This window comes from Dromiciops gliroides, chromosome 3 (assembly GCF_019393635.1).
Source record: "Dromiciops gliroides isolate mDroGli1 chromosome 3, mDroGli1.pri, whole genome shotgun sequence".
In the NCBI taxonomy this organism is placed as follows: Eukaryota; Metazoa; Chordata; class Mammalia; order Microbiotheria; family Microbiotheriidae; genus Dromiciops; species Dromiciops gliroides.
Genome location: NC_057863.1, coordinates 81453075 through 81465560, shown reverse-complemented (window position 1 = coordinate 81465560; position 12486 = coordinate 81453075). Strand labels below are relative to the sequence as shown.

At 38.2% G+C, this 12486-nt stretch overlaps 1 protein-coding gene across 2 annotated transcripts in view; it reads right to left on the bottom strand.

Moving 5' to 3' along the window:
- The window catches only part of PLEKHM3 (pleckstrin homology domain containing M3), a 245302-nt gene that overhangs the window by 32904 nt on the left and 199912 nt on the right, over positions 1-12486 (bottom strand). The window lies entirely within an intron of this gene.

Sequence of the window (12486 nt, the reverse complement as noted above, 5' to 3'; positions counted from 1 at the left end):
GACCTCAACATGACCATGTCTTGTAAGTTCCAGAGGTCAAGAGATTCTGCATCCGTTGGTGTGAGACTAGACACTTTGGGTCTGTTGGTCAGATCTGTGGCCACAAGAAGGGTTTTTTTTGTTTTGTTTTGTTTTGCATTAGAGACAATAGTATTAACAGGGGGAGAAGCCCCTGGCCTGGTTTGCCAAAAAAAAAAAAAAAAAAAAAAAAAAAAAAAAAAAGAGGACCTGGGAAGAATTGTTTGGACAGTGCAGAGCTAATGCAAAATGTAAAAATGCCTATTCATCAGTCCTGCCACATGCCTTTTGGGAAAATATAAGAACAGTTGTGCTAATGGCTGCTTATTTAATTTTGTTCTGTCAGTGTGTGCTTGTGAGATATTATAGAGGAAGTAAATAGTTGTCCCAGACCTGATTCATAGTATACCCTGAATAAATTTTTACTCTTCTCTTTGGAGATAGCCAGACATGAATCAAAAGCTAAGCTTTAAGTGACTTCCCCCAGTGCACTGGAGTAGGGACATAAAGAGCCAGAGGATGAGAAAAAGATTCTAACCCATCTTGTTAGAAGCCAGGCTCCTTAAAGCAGAATCCGGTCTGACCTTATGTAGAGGTCCAGGGAAGCGGAGCCCCATTAGTGGAGAGTTTGAAGGCAAGGAGATAAAACAGGATCAGCAGGGACCCAGGCTACACTGTGAATATTTTGGTAGGTAGTGCAGTTTTGTTTCTTTCTTTGACCTCGGAGAATGTACCCAGTGGTGGGTATGAAGAGCTTAGTCACTTTTCTTGTTGTTGATGACCCTTCATTTTCAAAGAGCACCGATGACATCGTTGGTGACGTCTTGGCTTGCTCTTGAGTTGGATTTAAGTGAGGCAGAGTTGGCAAAGTCATCAGCTTCCCTTTCTCTTCCCAAGTCATCAGAAGTCCAGTGGCAAGACACAAGTCAGGATGACTGGCGATGGCCCAGGATGCAGTAGATGATCTCAGTGTCTTCAATGACTGACCAAGTTCTAAGTGTTCCACAGTCCCTGCTTCAGTCTTCTTCCCGGCCCTTGGAAAAAAATTGTTCTTATCTGCCCATTTTGCCTCAAGGAAGTCTTCACGTGCTTGGGGTAGACATGCCCCTAAGTTGCTGATGTGTTTGAGGCCGTTGATTACTATCAACCTGGTTTAGCCCATCTGCTGAGGTGGTTTTATTGGGATGTGACCGCTAAACCATTAGTTTCTTGGAGCCATAGGTGAGAGTTGGGTGAGAGAGGTAGATAAGCAACCATGAAGCAGCCTCAGCAAGCCCTTCTACCTCCCTGAACACCCCATACGCTCCATACATATACAAATCAGCAACCAATTCACAGTACTAACAATGGTGTATTAGTGTGTCCGTCTTCCCAGATTTTTATTTACAGTATGAGGTTTCATCATTTGTTAATTTATGAAAGATAAGCAAGTTTTTGGTATATAATTCTGGATAGTTGATCTTGTCTTTTTAGGTATCTGGTGCTAAATTTTTATTTCGTTGCCTAATCTGCAACAATGAATAAATCCAGGTTCCTTAGAAATTAGCTATTTGTAATTTCTAATGATAATGATTCTAAATAGTTATCACAAACCTGTTTTTGTAAACAAATCTGCATGATAGACATTTATGATGGTTATTATTTTTCAGAACTTAATTTATTTGGACATAAAGGGTGATATCATAAGCAAATTAGGGGAGCATAGAAAATTTTGCCTGTCACATCTACATGTAAGGGAAGAATTTATGGTCAAACAAAAGATAGACATTATAGGATGTAAAATGGATAATTTGGAAATTGAGGGGATACCCATCAATTGGGAAATGGCTGAACAAGTTGTGGTATATGATTGTGATAGAATACTATTGGGCTGTAAGAAATGAAATGTTGGGGGAGGCTAGATGGTGCAGTGGATAAAGCACTGGCCCTGGAGTCAGGAGTACCTGAGTTCAAATCCGGCCTCAGACACTTAACATTTACTAGCTGTGTGACCCTGGGCAAGTCACTTAACCCCAATTGCCTCACTTAAAAAAAAAAAAAGAAATGAAATGTTGGTCAAAACCTAATATCTTCCAAGTTGGTTTTTAGTTTTCTTAGCAATTCTTATTTTAAAAAGGAATTATTTTCCCTAGTAATTTATACTCTTGAATTTATCAAATAATGGCTAGTGTTTTTGATGGCTTTTGATTCTTGCTTTATCAATAGACTTAATAAAGTCTATTCCACTGATCAACTTAAAAAAAAAAACTTCAGTACCAGATAGTTTTGATGATCACTGCTTTAAATATTGTTTGAGGTCTAATTATAATTCATTCATAGCTTGTTCTCCCCCCCACCACCAGTTATTCTCCTGGAATTCTACAAATTAATTGTTACTGTTTTGTTTAGCCCTATTAAGAATCCCATTGGCAATTTGGTTGCTAGGACACTAAATCTGTAAGTAAATTTAGGTAGTATAACCGATTTTATTATATTAGCCATTAGTCCCAACAATGAATAGTGACTACTTCTCCAATCATTTAAGTATTTTGGTTTTCTATAGTTTTTAAAAATAAATTTACATAAATTATGATTGAATCTTGGTAGGTCAACTCCCACATATTATATTTTGTAGTTTGAATGGAATTCCTCTTACTATAACTTCGTCTCTTTCTGGGACCTGCTACAGATTCTCTAAACTTCTTTCTCCATTATATCTAGAATCCTTTTCATCCTGGAAGATGCCTTTTCCACCATGATCCAATAGCTTTATCATCCTAGAAGATCTCTCTGCCCCCGTGGCCCCTTCCGATCATGGGAATCTTCATTCTAAGGAAGGACCCCTAGGTAGGCCATGCTTGTTCCCTTCCTCTCTGGGCCCCACTTCTTACTTTCTGAACTTCTTTCTCTTCCATGCCCCCATTGGGAAACCTCACTTCCCTGCTTTTCAGCTTCATTGTATGTGTTGTCTTCCCCATTAGAATGGAAGCTCCTCAAGGGAAGGAACTTTTTTTTGCTTCTATTTGTACCCCTAACAATTATAGTGCCTAGCACAATAGTAAAGCTTAATAAAGGCTTGAATTATTAATACTCTATGGAGATGTTGAATGGTTTTGTGGACTTTGCATCTGGCTATTTCACTGAGGTTATTAATCATCTCAGTTAATTTCTTCACTGATTATCTTGGGTTATGCAAGTATGGTATCATGTCTACAAATAAGGAAAATTGCATCTCTGTTGATGTTTATATCTTTGGTTTTGTTCTTTTTTCTTAACTGTGAAAGCTAGCATTTCTAGAACTATATCAAATAATACTGGAAGAGAAGCATCTTTGTTTTACATGTTTAAACTAGGAAAAGTTCTACTGCAAATATTGATAGCTGTTGGTTTTAGAAATGCGTTTTTGACCATATTAAGGACCATGTTTTGGGGAAGAACATAAATGAGTGTTATATCTTATCAAAAGTTTTGTCCTAAAAAAAAAAGTTTTGTCCTGCACTTATTAAAATCATGTGATTTTAAATATTTTTGGTCTAAATCCATTTGGCAATTAATTCATGGGTTGCTCAATTTATTTTTTTTCTGAGATTGGGTTGTTTCAGATCTCTCTTATTTGTTAATTTGGCTACTTTATATTTTTGTAGATACACATCAATTGTCTTTGAATTCTCAGCTTTCTTGGCATATAACTGAATATAGGATTTTCTGATAACTCTCTATTTACTGTCTACTTTTGTGTGTGGATTAATTCTATTCATTTTAAATTTTGGTCATGTGTTTCCTCTTTTTCTTAATCAGGTTGGCTAGTGGTTGATAAATTGTATGAGTCTTTAAAAAAGAAAACAGCTTTTAGTTTGTCTGATAGTTTCATATTTTTGATTTCCAAGTTTCTCTATTGTGAATACCTATTATTACAGTCATATCTTTGAATGACTAAAACCTACATATATTCATTAGCTAATATATGACTTTAAATAGATTTGCCTCTTCAAAAATATTCGCTCCTAGAAAGGAGGAATTTCAAGTTTTTATACTAATATATTCTAAGAATACTTAATAAATACTATTTAATTACACACACACAACACACCACACACATCACTGAATTGTTTTTTCTTGAATTAATTTCAAGGAAAGAGTAAGCCAGGCTATTAAGTTTGACTTCTTCTAATTCTGAAACATTAAACTATTTGTTTCAGAACATAGAGCTCGGTCTGAAAAGTCAACATTTTTTGTATGGAAAGGTAAATACTCATTCTCTTCCCTATTGTGTGGTCAAGTTACTTATTCACAGTCTCATGAGGGGAAAAACCATATGCCAAAAGATGGGTAAATGATGTTATGATCATATAATTATTAAATATTGCTCAGCAAAGCTTGAATTTTGGGCCTGATGTGGTACAAGGGTTTTGTTTGAAAATAACTCCTGATGTCTTTGGTATAAAATCTGTATCTAAACTATGTCAAAAGTTTCATGATTTCTATAGTTATAAAATGTCAGTAAGTAGTAGTTTCGTGAACTGTAGGTCTTACTCTATCTACTTAATCACATCTCTCTCTTGTAACCTCTCTGGATATAACAATTTCATTTAAACCTGTTAAAAATTACCAAAGACACACCCATTTATTTGAAGACTTTAACCAGCTGCCATTTACTTTTGAGATAATGGCATGGGGGAACAATTTGAATGTATGTATTTTCATGAAACAAATTAGGTGCAAAACAAATGCAAAATACTAGATAGTTCAATTTAATTCAACAAATATTTACTCTGTAAGGCACTGTTTTAGGTCTTGGGGACACAAAGAAGAAAAAGGACATAGTCCCTGCAAAAGAGTTTATTATAAAAATCTAGGATAGGACAGGGCTATGCTTACAGAAAGTATTCAACTAATACTTGTTGAATGAATGAGTCACTCACTATCCTTGCTGTGCTATAATCTCAATGCTTCAGGGGTATGGATGAAGTCGGTCAAATGTCTGTTAAGTAGTTTAGTAAATAACCAATGTTAAATGATACAGTTTTGTTATCATATCTGTAGCCACAACATTATTCCAAGAACAGATCTTATATATGTGTGTGTGTGTACATACACACTCACACATATAAAGTAATAAACATTTTTATTTATAGTTTTGGGTTCTAATTTTTATCCCTCCTTCCATTCCTCCCTCCCCTCCCTGAGATGGCAATCAATCAGATATAGGTTATACATGTATGATTATGTAAAACATGACCATATTAGTCATTTTGTACAAGAAACTTGAATAAAAGAAAAAATGAAAGAAAGTGAAAAATAGCCTGCTTCAGTCTGTGTTTCATCAATATCAGTTCTTTCTTTGGAGGTGGGTAGTATCTTTCATCGATAGTTCTTTGGTATTGTCCTGGATCACTGTATTGTTGAGAAGAGTTAAGGAACAGGGCTTATATTAAGAGCTCTTGGGTTGCCTTTGCTATGGCTATTTAAGCAGGCATTCTTTAATAAATAATTTAAAATATGATAACATTTGTATATGACAACAATATCCTCAATCAGTTGTGTGCGGCCATTTGAATACCATGCAAACATAAAATATTGTTTTATGTAAACTCTAGTATGTCTGGCTTAAGGGTAGAAATAGTTAAAAACCAACCAAAAACCCAAACTAAATTAAGCAGTTTATGTTTCAGAAATTATTGGAAGATAAAAGTTTATAGTCGACTATTTCCCTCCAAAAATAAAAACAGGATTATGTTGATCTAAGGGCAGCTTCGTAAATACAGTGCTAGGCCTGGGGTCAGGAAGACTCATCTTCCTGAGTTCAAATCTGGCTTCAGACACTAGTTGTGTGGTCCTGGGCAAGTCACTTAATCCTGTTTGCCTCTGTTTCCTCATCTGTAAAATGATCTGGAGAAGGAAATGGCAAACTGCTCCACTATCGTTGCCAAGAAAAGGGTCACAGAGGGGGCAGCTAGGTGGCACAATGGATAAAGCACCAGCCGTGGATTCAGGAGGACCTGAGTTCAAATCCAGCCTCAGACACTTGACACTTACTAGCTGTGTGACCCTGGGCAGGTCACTTAATCCTCATTGCCCCACCCCCTCCCCAAAAAAGAAGGGGCTCAAGAAAAGGGTCACAGAGAGCTGGACACGACTGACACAATTCAGCAACAACATGTGTATCTAAACATGAAGATGTTGAATTCAAAATGAATACTGATATGTTTGGAAAGATAATTCGCTCTCCTATCAAAATAACAAAGTAATTTAAAACTCCATGAAATGCACTGGCAGCATCCATATGCAGAACTGTTTGATAAATGGATCTTAGCAAATGATAATGGTCTAAAGGGTCACACTGGTCTTGAAAGACTTATTAACATCAACTATATCAGCAGACATTCTGAAATACTCTGACGTATCCATCAATGGTTTACCAGGCCAAGGTAATGTTTCACAAGCCAAATTTAAACTTCGAGAAAAACTAAAAAACCCAAACCAGTTGGCACTATAAGAAACTGTCCAGAGTAGATCTTTCACTGGTAATAGGTAACACCAGAACAAACACAGTGAGGGCCAGTTCTAGATTATGTACAGTTCTGATATGGCCTACTGTTACATGCAGTTGGGTATACTCTGAGTCAAATCACGTTCTCCTTAAACACAGTAACCACACATGGCAAAAGCCCGCTAGGACACAGCAAGCTTAACAATAAATAACAACAACATTACATAGCACTCTCGAATTCACAAAGGGCTTTCCTCAACAACCCTGGGAGTCAGAAAGTACTACTTCATTATCAAGTCAATTTTTGAGATGATGAAGCGGAGGCTTTTCTGAAGGGATAAGTGACTTGCACAAGGTCACACACAGAGTGAGGAAACATCGACGTGGGTCTTGATGCCAGGCCTTCTGACTGCGGAAGAATTTAGTGTTCTTTCCCCTGTGCTTCTCAAAGAAAGCAGTATGAAAAGAGAGAGGAGGAGAATGACCAAATGGAAGGAAAAAGAGGTAAGGCAGAAAAGGTACTTATAGAGATGAGCCCATTTTTCCTTTTGCAGCTTCTAGGACCCTGCACCTCATTACAATATGCACTGAGTGGCTATCTCCCAAGAAAAGCCACAGAAAGGAAATATCATTTAAAAAAGCTTATAACTTTGGGTGAGCTCTCCCTTCCCTTAAGCCTGACAGAGCGGAGGCTGTTGTTCCCTATTGTTGAACAGGATGTAACAAGACTGCCAAGCACAGCCCACAAACCTGCTAATTAGGTGCACTGATTGTGTTTGTTTTGGAACCATTTACTAACAAAGGAATGTGTCATGCTGATTAGTGAGAGAAGGGGATGTAATGTATGTGTATTCAAGCCCAGATGAGGGCATAATCCAGGTATTCACTCTGTTTGCCCAAGGATTGACAAAAATGAAGGCTGTGCAAACAAGGGGACCAAAGGAAAAAGAGACCAGCTTTTAAGCAGGGTCTCTTGGGCTTCCTCCCTCCAACCCCCTTTTCTTTCTAAAAATTACTTGCCTGAACCTGGGCCAATCCTTCAAAACACTCTTGCAGAAAGGAGCTTGTCCCAAAACATGAAGGCTCTTTCACAGAGTTTATGCCAAGTTTAGGGTTTAATGTTTTAGAAATATCTCATCGAGTAATGATAATCTTAGGCCAAACCATATGTGTACCTTCCTCTATTCCTTCTCTATCTCCTAGCCACTGGTTAAAAAAATCAGTAAATGAAGACAAGAAGTCAGAGGGTAACTCACTATGCTGTTGGTGGCTGGGCCCATTTCTGCAGGAACAGGGATAAAGGGAGGCTCCTGTGACTTAATTGACACAGAGAACTTCCCAAGGGGGGGAATCTCTCCCTGTCCAGGCTGGCACCTTCTTTGTCACTTTATAGTTTTAGCTGTAGGAGAGGGGAGCAAATGATACAACTCAGGCCTATGGGAGGAAAGGACGTTCAATACATTACAAAGCAGTTTCTATTTTGAACCTGATCTCTATATGGTTTTACTACAATTGGCCATTTGCTAGCTCTCAGACTGTACAGAGAGCTTAAATACAGACAGACGGTGCCAAGACAAAGAACAAAGTCCATGCTCCAGCAGGTTCATTATCACTAAGGTGCTCATGGGTAGGGCAGGTAGGGTAGATTACAGTACCGTGCAGAATGCCTGGGAAGCCCAATTCTAAGGTCACATACGTTTCAGGGAGAAATCTCAATGTTCTTTGGAATCAGTCACTATTTCAGGAATTTTGGATGGATGAAGACAACGTGGTTTGATTTGGGAGGCTTTCCCACTGCATCACAGTGAAAGAGTGGGAAAGGGGGAGTGGGAGAGCATGTGAGCCTCATTTTACAAGGCAAGTCCAATCACACATTTCTGTAATTACTTCTGGCCACTTTCCTACCTATCAAAATGTTTTTATTCGATTGATATGTGTGAGAAATAGCCTTTAAATGTGTGTATGCTGGGTGGGGTGTTCTCCCGGGTTAGCTCAGTAAGTTAGGCGATAGTATGTTCCTAATGAGGTTGAGGTCTTAGGCATAATCATACAAAGGGCCACTTAATTTTATGCAGAGGAAAATTCTGCTCCATTGCTACCAGCTACATCTCTAACAGCGGTCTTTAGACACATTTTTTAAAAATTCTGAACTTAACACCAAAAAAAATCATTGTTTCCATTTCTGATGCAGATCAGAAAAAAATTGTACACAAAACTAAGATTCTCGGGCAGCTAGAGGGCATAGTGGATAAAGCACTGGCCCTGGATTCAGGAGGACTTGAGTTCAAATCCGGCCTCAGACACTTGACACGTACTAGCTGTGTGATCCTGGGCAAGTCACTTAACCCCAATTGCCTCAAAAAAAAAAAAAAAAGAATGATACAAAACTAAGACTCTCTTAAGTATATCTTGTGCTCAGATCTGAGTTCAAATCCTGCCTTGGGTGCTTACTAGCTTTGTGACTGAGCAAGTTACTTAAGCTTTTCAGCATTAGTTTCTTCACCTGTGAAGTGGGGATAATAATAGTACCTACCTCATAGGGTTGTTGTGAGGGTCAAATGAGATGATAAAGTGCTAGCAATTATAATCCTGTACATTTAAAAATGCTTCAATGACCTTTTTCTTCCTTTTTCTATCTTGGCAAACCTATCATGATCATCCCTCTTCTTCCCATCTCCCCTTTCCCTCCAGTCATTGGAGGGAAAAAAGAGAAAGAAAAACGAAGCCCTTGTAAGTAACATGCTGCCAACCAAAACAAGTTCTACTGTTGGACTGGTCAGCATTGTAAATGGGCGCCACTGCCTTTAGGCACAGGTGTTCTTTACCTGAGGCATGTGAACTTAAAAAAAAAATTGATAACTATTTATGTGCATTGGATTTCCTATGTATTTTATGTTTTGCATTTAAAAACATTCTGAGAAGGGGTCCCTAAGTTTTGCTAGAATGCCAGAGGGGAAAGGGGTTAAGAATCCCTGCATCAGGGGTACTAGGCAAAGGACTACAGGTGACCCAGGGCAATCCAGGCCTACTTCTAGAAAAGCACATCAAAGTATTATGCTTGTGGTCTCACCTGAATGTTCAATGCTCATTCCACATTTATTATGTACAGCATTCAATTTTCTATAGTACTTAAAAATTTTCCCTACTCATAGGGAAGTCTATTTGGCTTTTTCAGTACTTCAAAAGATTCATAATTCAAAAGCTCAGTAGAGGGAGCTTCATTGCTCTCCCCATTGGGATAGACCATACCCCCTCTTTAAAAAATAAATTGAATTTTTTGGGTTGCATTTTAAGTTCTGAATTTTCCCCCGTCCCTCCCTCTCCATCCCGCTCTAGAGAAGGCCACCATTTAACATAGATATATGTGTGTATACATATACACACAGATAAAACACACACAGATACATATATATGTATATATGTGAAACTATACTATGCATACTTGTATTCCTCAGATCTTTCTCTGGAGATGGATAACATCTTCCTTCATAGATCCCTTCTACTTGATTCGAACATTTATAATACTCAGAATAGCTCAGTTGTTCACAGTTGTTCTTTGAACAACATTAACATTTCTCTATATAACATTCTCTCGGTTCTGCTCATTTCACTCTTCACATAGCCCCTCTTTCTTGGGAGAAGAGCGGCTGCTTCCTTCTCTCCACCCCAATGTGTCACCTGGTAGTCAATCCTCTGGTGATGTGTTTATTTAAGAGTTCTTAAAATCATGGATTTTCCAGCGAGCTTAAAAGAGACATATTTGATTCCTCCACAAAGGGCTCTTGGGAACTGGAATTAACTTTTAAATAGATTTGGAGCAGGAAAAGACGTTACAGATCATCTAGCCTGATCCCTTCATTTTACAGATAAGCAGCTGAGGTCTAAGGAGGTCAAGTGACAGAGTCGCCCAGGTCGAAGGCAGTAGAGATGGGGTCTGAGCCCAAGTCCTCTGACTACATATCCAATACTACTTCCATTGTACCACACATTGTGCTAAGTATACATGTATTCAAATCTGACTGGGGGCATTATAAAGTGTTTGAAAGTTGTGAAGTACATTTCCTTTCATATTTGCAAAGGTGATTTAAGGATCATATAAAAATAAGGAAATTCAGATGGAATGGAACCAGTTGCAGAGCATACTCTCCAAGTTTTTCTTTTTCTTGGGAAGGGCAATGAGGGTTAAGTGACTCGCCCAGGGTCACACAGCTAGTAAGTGTCAAGTGTCTGAGGCCGAATTTGAACTCAGCTCCTCCTGAATCCAGGGCCGGTGCTTTATCTACTGTGCCACCTAGCTGTCCCATCTCCAAGTTTTTCTTGAGGAGAATTGCTATTGTATTAAGTGAAGTACTGGGCCATCAGGGCTCATGGGATGGCAGCATCATAGGGGTGGAACGCATATCCCTAGTATAAACAGAAAGAAGTCTTTAGGAATTAGAGGAGAAAAGTGACTGTAGAACTTTCGGGCTGCAGGCTTGGTAACAAGATGACTTTAAGGATCTCAAGTCTGTGTCATCTTCATTTCTACGTGTTTTTCCTTTTCTTGAACTATCCAAACTGACACAACTAACTTTCACATTAATAATTCTTAAATTTAGTGCCTCTGTTACCTTTAATTAGGTCAAATGCACTGTTTGGTGGGGTGGGTGGGGCGGGCAGCTAGGCGATGCAGTGGATAGAGCACTGGCCCTGGAGTCAGGAGGACCTGAGTTCAAATCAGGCCTCAGACACATGACACTTACTAGCTGTGTGACCCTGGGCAAGTCACTTAACCTTTACTGCCCCGTGCCCCCCCCCCAAAAGACAAAGCAAATGCACTGTTTGTTTTCCTTCTGGATTTAAAATTTCATTACTAAGATTATTTATTTCCTCTCCTAAAATTGTAATGTAGTTTTGGGCCTCTGGAAAGAAATTGTATTTTAGGTTAGGTCAAAGTAAGGCAATCTTGGAACCCATTTCTCAAGATTCAAATATTTAATTTTACTTAAGTATCTTGAAATCTATTATTTCAGCTGCTCCCTGTTCATACTAGAAATGTATTTGCATTTAATCTTCTTGAGAAAAAACCATGTTATTAACAATTTCCAAGGTAGAGTTTTTAGTAGTCCCTTCTTTCTTTTATTTTGGTGAGGCAATTGGGGTTAAGTGACTTGCCCAGGGTCACACAACTACTTAGTGTTAAGTGTCTGGGTCCTCCTGACTCCAGGGCCAGTGCTCTATCCACTGCATCACCTGTAGTCCCTTCTAAATATGATTTTTAACTATAGTAATCAGGGGCATGGTCGAGGAGCTATCTTAACAATTTATAATGATTATAAGTGAAAAATTAATGAAACTAACAAACACACTAACTCTCCTGAAAAAGAAGCTGGCTAGTGACTCAATTATAGCTCTGGGTACAGGGTACATGAAATGCCTTGTAGAAATCTAACCTACCATAACAAGCTACACATACCCAGTGTGTTCCAATGACAGGAAGCACAAATAAGGGTTCCAGAGTCTGTTAAAAAGTTACTCATCAAATATTTTTGGTAATTTTAGCACTTTCTTGGTAAAACATGGTTTAATGAATTTCAGTCATCCCACTGAGAATTACTTCAGTTATGCTGCTGAAAAAGGTTTTAAGTCTATTTCTAATGACCTGCAATTGAATTCAGACAACTCATTAAGTACAAATGATGAACAATCTGTGAGTCAGTTAATTTGCTTGTTATTTTATTAATTCTTCCATGCCTATGGCTTTCATGTTTATTATTCTACTAGCTCTTGTACATGGAGACAAGTTTCAATTATGTCTTCTTGATGAAAGTTTTATCTGTCTTTCTTTTTCTCTTTCTTAAACGGTGCTTTGAATTTCCTTAGGTTCTTATACTTTTTTTAAAGCCACTCCTAATGTTTGATTGGAAGCTGAACACCAAGGGAGTTCCAATAGTTCTTGGAAAGTATTATCAACTCAGAATTCCAGGAAGGGTTGGCGAGGCTCCTTCAGACTCAAACAT